The sequence below is a fragment of the Schistocerca serialis genome, chromosome 12 (genome assembly GCF_023864345.2).
Source record: "Schistocerca serialis cubense isolate TAMUIC-IGC-003099 chromosome 12, iqSchSeri2.2, whole genome shotgun sequence".
Classification (NCBI taxonomy): domain Eukaryota; kingdom Metazoa; phylum Arthropoda; class Insecta; order Orthoptera; family Acrididae; genus Schistocerca; species Schistocerca serialis.
In genome coordinates this window covers 127,073,224-127,081,930 of record NC_064649.1, presented here as the reverse complement: position 1 = coordinate 127,081,930, position 8,707 = coordinate 127,073,224, and positions in this window count along the sequence as shown.

Here is an 8,707-nt window from a genome sequence, read left to right as displayed (position 1 = left end):
GTGGCAGAGTGCATTTAAATACTGTATCGTGTTAACAAAGTGTTGGAGACGGCCGTCAAAGATAGCAACGTAATAGCTGTCTTTGGAAACCTACTAGCTTTTAACAACATAAACACTGGTAAGTTTTTGGTATCCTTGGAACAATGGAAGATAAATTACGTCATCATTTTTGTAAGGTGTACGAAACCTTTTGACAGCTCAGTCCCAGATCAGCAAACTGTTTGCACTCGATGATATGTCGAGCCGGTGGTATTACTTCAGTCGAAAGAGGGTTGCCGTCAACTTTTGGAGTATCTACTTCCGCACTGGCAAATTTTCTCCGTTAGGTTGGGAAGAATGGCCACTATGTAAGGCTTGAGACCGCTTCTTGCCTATAGGCACGCACTGGCTTTCTGCAGTAAAGTTTAATTGTTCGTTACTTCGGACAGATTATTTATCGTTTTTAATGTGCTATTTTCTTTCAGCATGTTATCTAGATACAAATGGTTCAAATGGCTCTGAGCTGCATGGGACTTAATATCTGAGGTCATCAGTCCCCTAGAACTTAGAACTACTTAAACCTAACTAACCTGCCCGAGGCAGGGTTCGAACGTGCGACCGTAGTGGTCGCACGGTTCCAGACTGAAGCGCCTAGAACCGCTCTTCCACACCGTATCTAGATACAAGAAGAGAGACCAACTTTTGTACGTGAATTGGCATGAATATAGCACATAATTTTTTAACATAATTTCAAATGTGGCAGCATAACTAAGCATTACAGTGTCTGAGATAGTAAAATCTACATAGAATATTTACATAAAAAGAAAAAAAAATTTAGAAAAAAATGTCTAGATGCTCCGTTTGGTCATCTGGCGAACGGATATACAGAGTGATTTTTTCCACCGTGTACAAAATCTAGGGATTGAGTGACGAGAGGGGTGCGGAACAATATAGGTCTAATGAAATTAAATCCGGAAATGCATGGTTTCCATGCTGAATACCAATTACTCAACCATACTTCGTAACAGAGACTGCGGTCTAATACGAGCTGTACCACGCATGCACAGTTATAGCATGCGTACGTCACACCCTAGCGTACTCTTCTGTCATAGTGATTGGTAATGCGTGTCCGATTCACTCTCCTTGCTGACTCACCTTGTAGTGCATGTGATATAGCGTCGTACATAATGGTTCCTTATTCGAATCGAGAGCTTGCCGACGTGGCATTTACTTACAGATACGTAAATGGCAACGGGCGGCGGGCAGCAAGATTTTTTGAGAATACCTATCCTCGCCCACAACCACCACAGCATTCAATGTTTGCAACTTTTGTCTGAGACAGGGTCGTTTCAGGAAGCAGGAAATCATGTAGGACGTGCCAGAAATGTTTCGACACCAGACTTGGAGGAAAATGTGGTTAACACTGTGGAAGGCGACCACCATGTCAGTACCAGGCAGTCGGCCTCCCACTACAGGGTAAGCCAGAAGACCGTGTGGAACATTGTGCATGCAGATTGTTACTGCTCATATCACTTAACAGCGTGTAGCGACAGACCTTCCATATCGGGAGCAGTTTTCTTCAACATGCAGGCACGATTCTTGGACCTGTGTCAGCCGTCCTATTCAAAGATGAGGCCACCTTTACGCGGAATGGTATATTCAACTTTCATAACACTCATCTGTGGGAAAGTATGCAGAACCCTCATGGTATGGTGACAGTGAATTATCAGCATCGGTGCAGCCGGAATGTGTGGGTCGGAATAATTGGCCTTTCTTCAAGTCGCCTAACAGGCCGGAAATATTGGCATTTCTTGCGGGTGCCTTTACCTTCCCTTGTGGAAGAAGTGCCATTGATTATTCGAAGGGTTATTTGGCTGCTACATGATGGTGCTCCAGCCCACTTCGCCGTTAACGTCCGCACACGTCTCAATCGTGTCTTCCCTGGTCGATGGATTGGACAAGGGGGTCCAGTTGCGTGGCATGCTCGTTCACCCGTGCAATTTCTAGTTAAGGGGCCATCTCGAAAGTATCGTGATGTGGAGACACTGGAGCAGCGTATTCATGCTGCCTTTGACACTGTTCAGATGCAGCCTGGCCGATGTGAACGTGTTAGACAGAACATGCTGCGGCGCGTGCACGCATGCGTTGAGGTACAGGGAAACCAGTTTCAACACGTACTGTTACTGTGGCTGCGTGGTACGGCGAGTGTTGGGCCGCAGTGACTGTAACAAAGTATGATTGAATAGTTTGCCTCTAGCGTGGAAACCGTGCAGTTCCGGACATAAGTTCATTAGACCTTCTTTGTTCCCTACCCCTTCAAAAAAAATGGCTCTGAGCACTATGGGACTCAACTGCTGAGGTCATAAGTCCCCTAGAACGTAGAACTACTTAAACCTAACTAACCTAAGGACAACACACACATCCATGCCCGAGGCAGGATTCGAAGCTGCGACCGTAGCGGTCGCGCGGTTCCAGACTGTAGCGCCAGAACCGCTCGGCCACCAGCGGCCGGCCGTACCCCTTCATCGATCAATCACAAGAGTTGTTACAAGGTTGGAGTTATCACCCTGTATTTTCATCTGCAATCCAGAAACCACATGCTACTGGTCTGCCACACTATGCTGCAATGCTGGATCAGAAATTTTATAATTTCTAATACTGAACTACATTAGTATTGTAACACCCCACCCGTCACTTAGCTGGTTTTGGCGTGTGTTCACCCCAACTAATTGACTAACAGATCAACAGAGAGTGCAAAACTGCCGCAATATCGGATAACGCAAAAAAGTAATATGGCCCTGTGACTCCAGATTGAACTGCGGTGGCAGTGTTGACATTAATTGATTCAGAATTGATCACTTTTAATTAAAAAGGGGTGCACATTGATGTTATATTCAGCTATTGAACACCACATGCAAATGTTGAACATAAAATTGATTAAGAAAGTGACTTGGGATTTCAAATACTTGATTGAAAACAGATGCAGTCGATTATCACAAATTTATTTTTTAACTCCCGACCTTCAATCATCACATTACAAGACCCTCCTATCAGGCAGTGGTAATAAATTGCGTTTGCGTGGAGTAAAGCGCGATAACTCAAAAGTAATTCCTATCGACTGACCCAGGCGTAATGCGAAGTGCGAGAATTATACAATACACGGCCCACGAAACCCTCGTGGAAACTTTGCCGACGTGATCCAACAAATCAATCAGTGGCCGGAGCGGGCGCAATATCACCGAATACAGCGTGGCGGAGCGGCGTCGTTGTGCAGACGTCGGCCGACCTCGTGGTGCCGCAAGGCTGCGCTCGTCTATTCACTCCTAGCTATCTTGCTCAGTACATAGTTGAACCAAAACTTTCTATCTCCAAACTCAATCGTTCCATTTGCTAAGTCCTAAACTGCAGAGATGCTGACTCTTTCTCAGGCAAGATGAGTAAAGAACGCCACGTCCGCACTCTAGGCAAGCTGGGAATGGAAGACCTCTACGGAGACTTCTGCCAGTCCGCTCTTCGCCTTGGTTTCCCATCCAGCAAAATCACTTACACCAATTGCAGTGCAAGTCGCGTTACTTATGCGTCGCTTCCCAGTGCCGACCAATGCCTGCTCTGGGAAGTGAACAAATTCCCACAAAATTTCCCTTCCTCTCGACTTCCACTATTTAGCTCCTCCCAGGCGACCCATCAAGGTTAGCATCAGCACAAACACCAATTTTTCCGGAATTCTGACTCCCAGGAGAGTACTTCAAATTCCTCAGTCCTACGTTCCCATCGGAGGCCGGCGTATTTTGTCGCTCTTCACCTGATTTACTTCAGACTCTGCACACCGTGAATTCAGCGTGAAGTTGCTATAGTCACGAACACGCATATTTTGGCATCTGTTGACCACTCCACCATAGCTTTGCGCGGCTTTCTCGCATGTTTCACAGAAAACGGGACGACAGGCATTTATCAATAGGGGTACAAGTTCTCCGTCTGTTGCCTGGTACACCAGCATGGAGTCGGGGTCAACCACCCACTTACTGTCACTCATCTTAAGGCGGCTGGAGGCCACGCCGCCGTTACCGCTTTCTCAGAGCTTGAGCCGCCCTAAGCTGTCTATTGTCGCTTCCCTTAGCCGCTCCCCCGGCCAGCCACGGTCAACTTTAAATACTTCCCTGGGGTAAACTAGCGTCCAGTAAATTGACTCGTTTCCACAAAGCTTTCATGTCGTGTGAATTACTTTAAAACCATCACCCGACATTAATTATTACACTGCCGGCCGGAGTGGCCGAACGGTTCTAGCCGCTACAGTCTGGAACCGCGTGACCGCTACGGTCGCAGGTTCGAATCCTGCCTCTTGCATGGATGTGTGTGATGTCCTTAGGTTACTTAGGTTTAAGTAGTTCTAAGTTACAGGGGACTGATGACCTCAGAAGTTGTCCCATAGTGCTCAGAGCCATAATTATTCCACTACGTCCATACTATACCATCTACAAGATGCACTGTGCCTTGTCAGTCATTTTGTTCAGCCCTACTGTTCGCTCAACTTGAGTTAGGTGATCTTTAATGACTTCATGTAAGGGGCATAGTTCTTGCCATCTTACAGTATACAACATTACACTGCACAGCACTACACTACGCTACTGTACTTGACATCACCACCATGCTGTATTCTTGATCTGTCTGGATAATTAGCCCCCCGGCGCTCCAAGCCTCGAATCAGGACTCACAGGGGCTGTACTGCTGTGCCACCCAAGGTGTAGAGATTGGGACCTGGGTGTCAGGGTCTCAGAAAATCCTTCCTTGTCTTCTGCAAGGCTCACTGCTTCCAGAAGGTTGTCGCAGGTGGATGTTCTGCCTAAGGCGTCTCTTTGTCATGGTGTGTGAACTCTTCTCGATTGTCTTTGTCATGTAGGCTTGCAGTTCATAAACTGGTACCTTAGCTGTATGCGATTCCAACTTACGCTACAGTTTCTCATTAGTTATTATATTATAGACTGTTGTATCATAAAGTTGTTTGTGTCCTGGTTTGTAACATCTTGTCTAACACCACATTCACAGATGATGTGCTCCGAAATGCCGATTGCTTGACATTAAGTGTATGTGGTGCGTTCTCATACTTTTAGTAAGTGGTGAAAGGTGGCTACACTGAGTCACAGTGCCAGAGTTTGCTCCAAAGAGTATTATTCAGCCGCCTCCACTGGCAGTGCTTGTCGAGAACTCGTAGTAGGCAGTGCTTGCTGAGATGTCGTAGTGGAGAGAGCTTATTGAGAAGTGGGCAGTAGGAGTTCTGATGTAGCCGTGACTAGTTGTGAGCACGTTGTATGCGGTTGTTCTGATGGGCTAGACAGCCGATGCTGTTCGATTGCGGATGTTGTAATGATCAGAGTGTATTTCTCGTCAATATACACTCCTGGAAATGGAAAAAAGAACACATTGACACCGGTGTGTCAGACCCACCATACTTGCTCCGGACACTGCGAGAGGGCTGTACAAGCAATGATCACACGCGCGGCACAGCGGACACACCAGGAACCGCGGTGTTGGCCGTCGAATGGCGCTAGCTGCGCAGCATTTGTGCACCGCCGCCGTCAGTGTCAGCCAGTTTGCCGTGGCATACGGAGCTCCATCGCAGTCTTTAACACTGGTAGCATGCCGCGACAGCGTGGACGTGAACCGTATGTGCAGTTGACGGACTTTGAGCGAGGGCGTATAGTGGGCATGCGGGAGGCCGGGTGGACGTACCGCCGAATTGCTCAACACGTGGGGCGTGAGATCTCCACAGTACATCGATGTTGTCGCCAGTGGTCGGCCGAAGGTGCACGTGCCCGTCGACCTGGGACCGGACCGCAGCGACGCACGGATACACGCCAAGACCGTAGGATCCTACGCAGTGCCGTAGGGGACCGCACCGCCACTTCCCAGCAAATTAGGGACACTGTTGCTCCTGGGGTATCGGCGAGGACCATTCGCAACCGTCTCCATGAAGCTGGGCTACGGTCCCGCACACAGTTAGGCCGTCTTCCGCTCACGCCCCAACATCGTGCAGCCCGCCTCCAGTGGTGTCGCGACAAGCGTGAATGGAGGGACGAATGGAGACGTGTCGTCTTCAGCGATGAGAGTCGCTTCTGCCTTGGTGCCAATGATGGTCGTATGCGTGTTTGGCGCCGTGCAGGTGAGCGCCACAATCAGGACTGCATACGACCGAGGCACACAGGGCCAACACCCGGCATCATGGTGTGGGGAGCGATCTCCTACACTGGCCGTACACCACTGGTGATCGTCGAGGGGACACTGAATAGTGCACGGTACATCCAAACCGTCATCGAACCCATCGTTCTACCATTCCTAGACCGGCAAGGGAACTTGCTGTTCCAACAGGACAATGCACGTCCGCATGTATCCCGTGCCACCCAACGTGCTCTAGAAGGTGTAAGTCAACTACCCTGGCCAGCAAGATCTCCGGATCTGTCCCCCATTGAGCATGTTTGGGACTGGATGAAGCGTCGTCTCACGCGGTCTGCACGTCCAGCACGAACGCTGGTCCAACTGAGGCGCCAGGTGGAAATGGCATGGCAAGCCGTTCCACAGGACTACATCCAGCATCTCTACGATCGTCTCCATGGGAGAATAGCAGCCTGCATTGCTGCGAAAGGTGGATGTACACTGTACTAGTGCCGACATTGTGCATGCTCTGTTGCCTGTGTCTATGTGCCTGTGGTTCTGTCAGTGTGATCATGTGATGTATCTGACCCCAGGAATGTGTCAATAAAGTTTCCCCTTCCTGGGAGAATGAATTCACGGTGTTCTTATTTCAATTTCCAGGAGTGTACCTCCGACAAGCACTTCACAGTTACAATTCTTGTTACCCTCAACAGCTTTTATCGTCTTCAGCTCCCTGAGCGGCCATCGAAGGTATTCGTTTGTGTCTTCAGTGGGGTAGGACGTCAAACGGGCCGACTTGGAGCAGGAGAGGCACCACAGGACATTTTAATTTCCACTGTCTATACTTTTACGAATAGATTCATAAAACTTTGTCAGTATGACCAGGAAGGATTCAGGATTCATACTCATAGCAGAGGAAGCTCAAAAACGTAAGAAAATAAATTTGTTTTACATATGAAATTTCATCATTTTTTCACTTACTAATGGGAGTATTTGTTGCTATAGGTACACTTTTCATCCTAAGTAAAAGAGATTCTTCGATGAATTTTACACAGCATACAAACTATAGTTACATGTGTATGAAACTCTAGAGTTTATTTATATTATGAAAAAATGAATGAACTGTTACATTTTAAACTTCATGTTCAGAAAAAACTCAAATTTTATAGTTGATTATCTCAATTTTTACCACAGTTTTTAATAGATTTGGAAAATTCTAGAGTTTCATACACCTGTAAGTAACTGCATTTATGGTGTGCAAAATTCATCGAAGAATCTCTCTTACTTAGGAAGAAAAGTGTATCTATAGAAACAAGTGCAGCCAGTAGTAAGTGAAAAAATGATGAAATTTCACATGTGAAAAAAAAGGTATTTTGCTACGTTTTTGTACTTCCACTGCTATGAGTGTGAGTCCCTATTATTTTTTTAATCTCATTTTGTTCGTTTTTATTCGTTGCATCTGCTCAAGACGGACGTCGTAAGACATCTCTTTTTTAAGTTCGTTGTTGATCGATTAACTCAGTTTTTTTGTTACAGAGGGAGCTAACTCTCTGACCGAACACGCTGAGCTATCGTGCCGGCTGTCCTCAATACTTCTGGTCATGCTGACAAAGTTTTATGAATGTATTTGTAAAAGTATAGACAGCAGAAATTAGAATGTCTTGTGGTGCCTCTCCTGCTCCAAGTCGGCCCGTTTGACATCCTACCCCCCTTCAGGAAGATTTCAGTTCAACGCCCTGTCGACTACAAGGTCATTGGAGACGGGTTTATGGTAGGACTCTTACAGTCCTCTCCCTTCGGATATGTAGTAGTTCCAGCAAACCGAAAATCTGAAACTTCCTGTCAGATTAAAACTGTGTACCGGACCGAGACTCGAACTCGGGACCTTTCCCTTTCGCGAGCAAATGCTCTAGAAACTGAGCTACCCAAGCACGACTCACGCCCCGTCCTCACAGCTTTACTTCCAACGGTACCTCGTCTCGTACCTTCCAAACTTCACAGAAGCTCTTCTGCGAACCTTGCAGAACTAGCACTCCTGAAAGAAACATCCCCCAAGGCTGTCACTAAGCCATGTCTCCGCAATATCCTTTCTTTCAGGGGTGCTAGTTCTGCAAGGTTCGCAGAAGAGCTTCTGTGAAGTTTGGAAGGTACGAGACGAGGTACTGGCGGAAGTAAAGCTGTGAGGACGGGGCGTGAGTCGTGTTTGGGTAGCTCAGATGGTAGAGCACTTGCCCGCGAAAGGCATGTCCCGAGTTCGAGTCTCGGTCCGGCACACAGTTTTAATCTGCCAGGAAGTTTCATATCAGCGCACACTCCGCTGCAGGGTGAAAATCTCATTCTGGAAACCGAAAATCTGTCGGTTATGAACTTTTTCGTATCAGTAACGTGTGATGCGCGGAACTTGTGCTTGTCGAGTGTAGCAGCAGCGGCCTTCGTAGTGGGGACGAGGCAGCGCCCGCCGCGTTGCTAGGCGACGCGCCGGCAGCTGCGGCAGGTGTGTGCCGGCCCGCCGCCGGCCGACGCTCTGCCCGCCCCCGCCGCCTCGGCGCCAGCACGCCGGCGCCCGCCCCCGCCCCCCCTG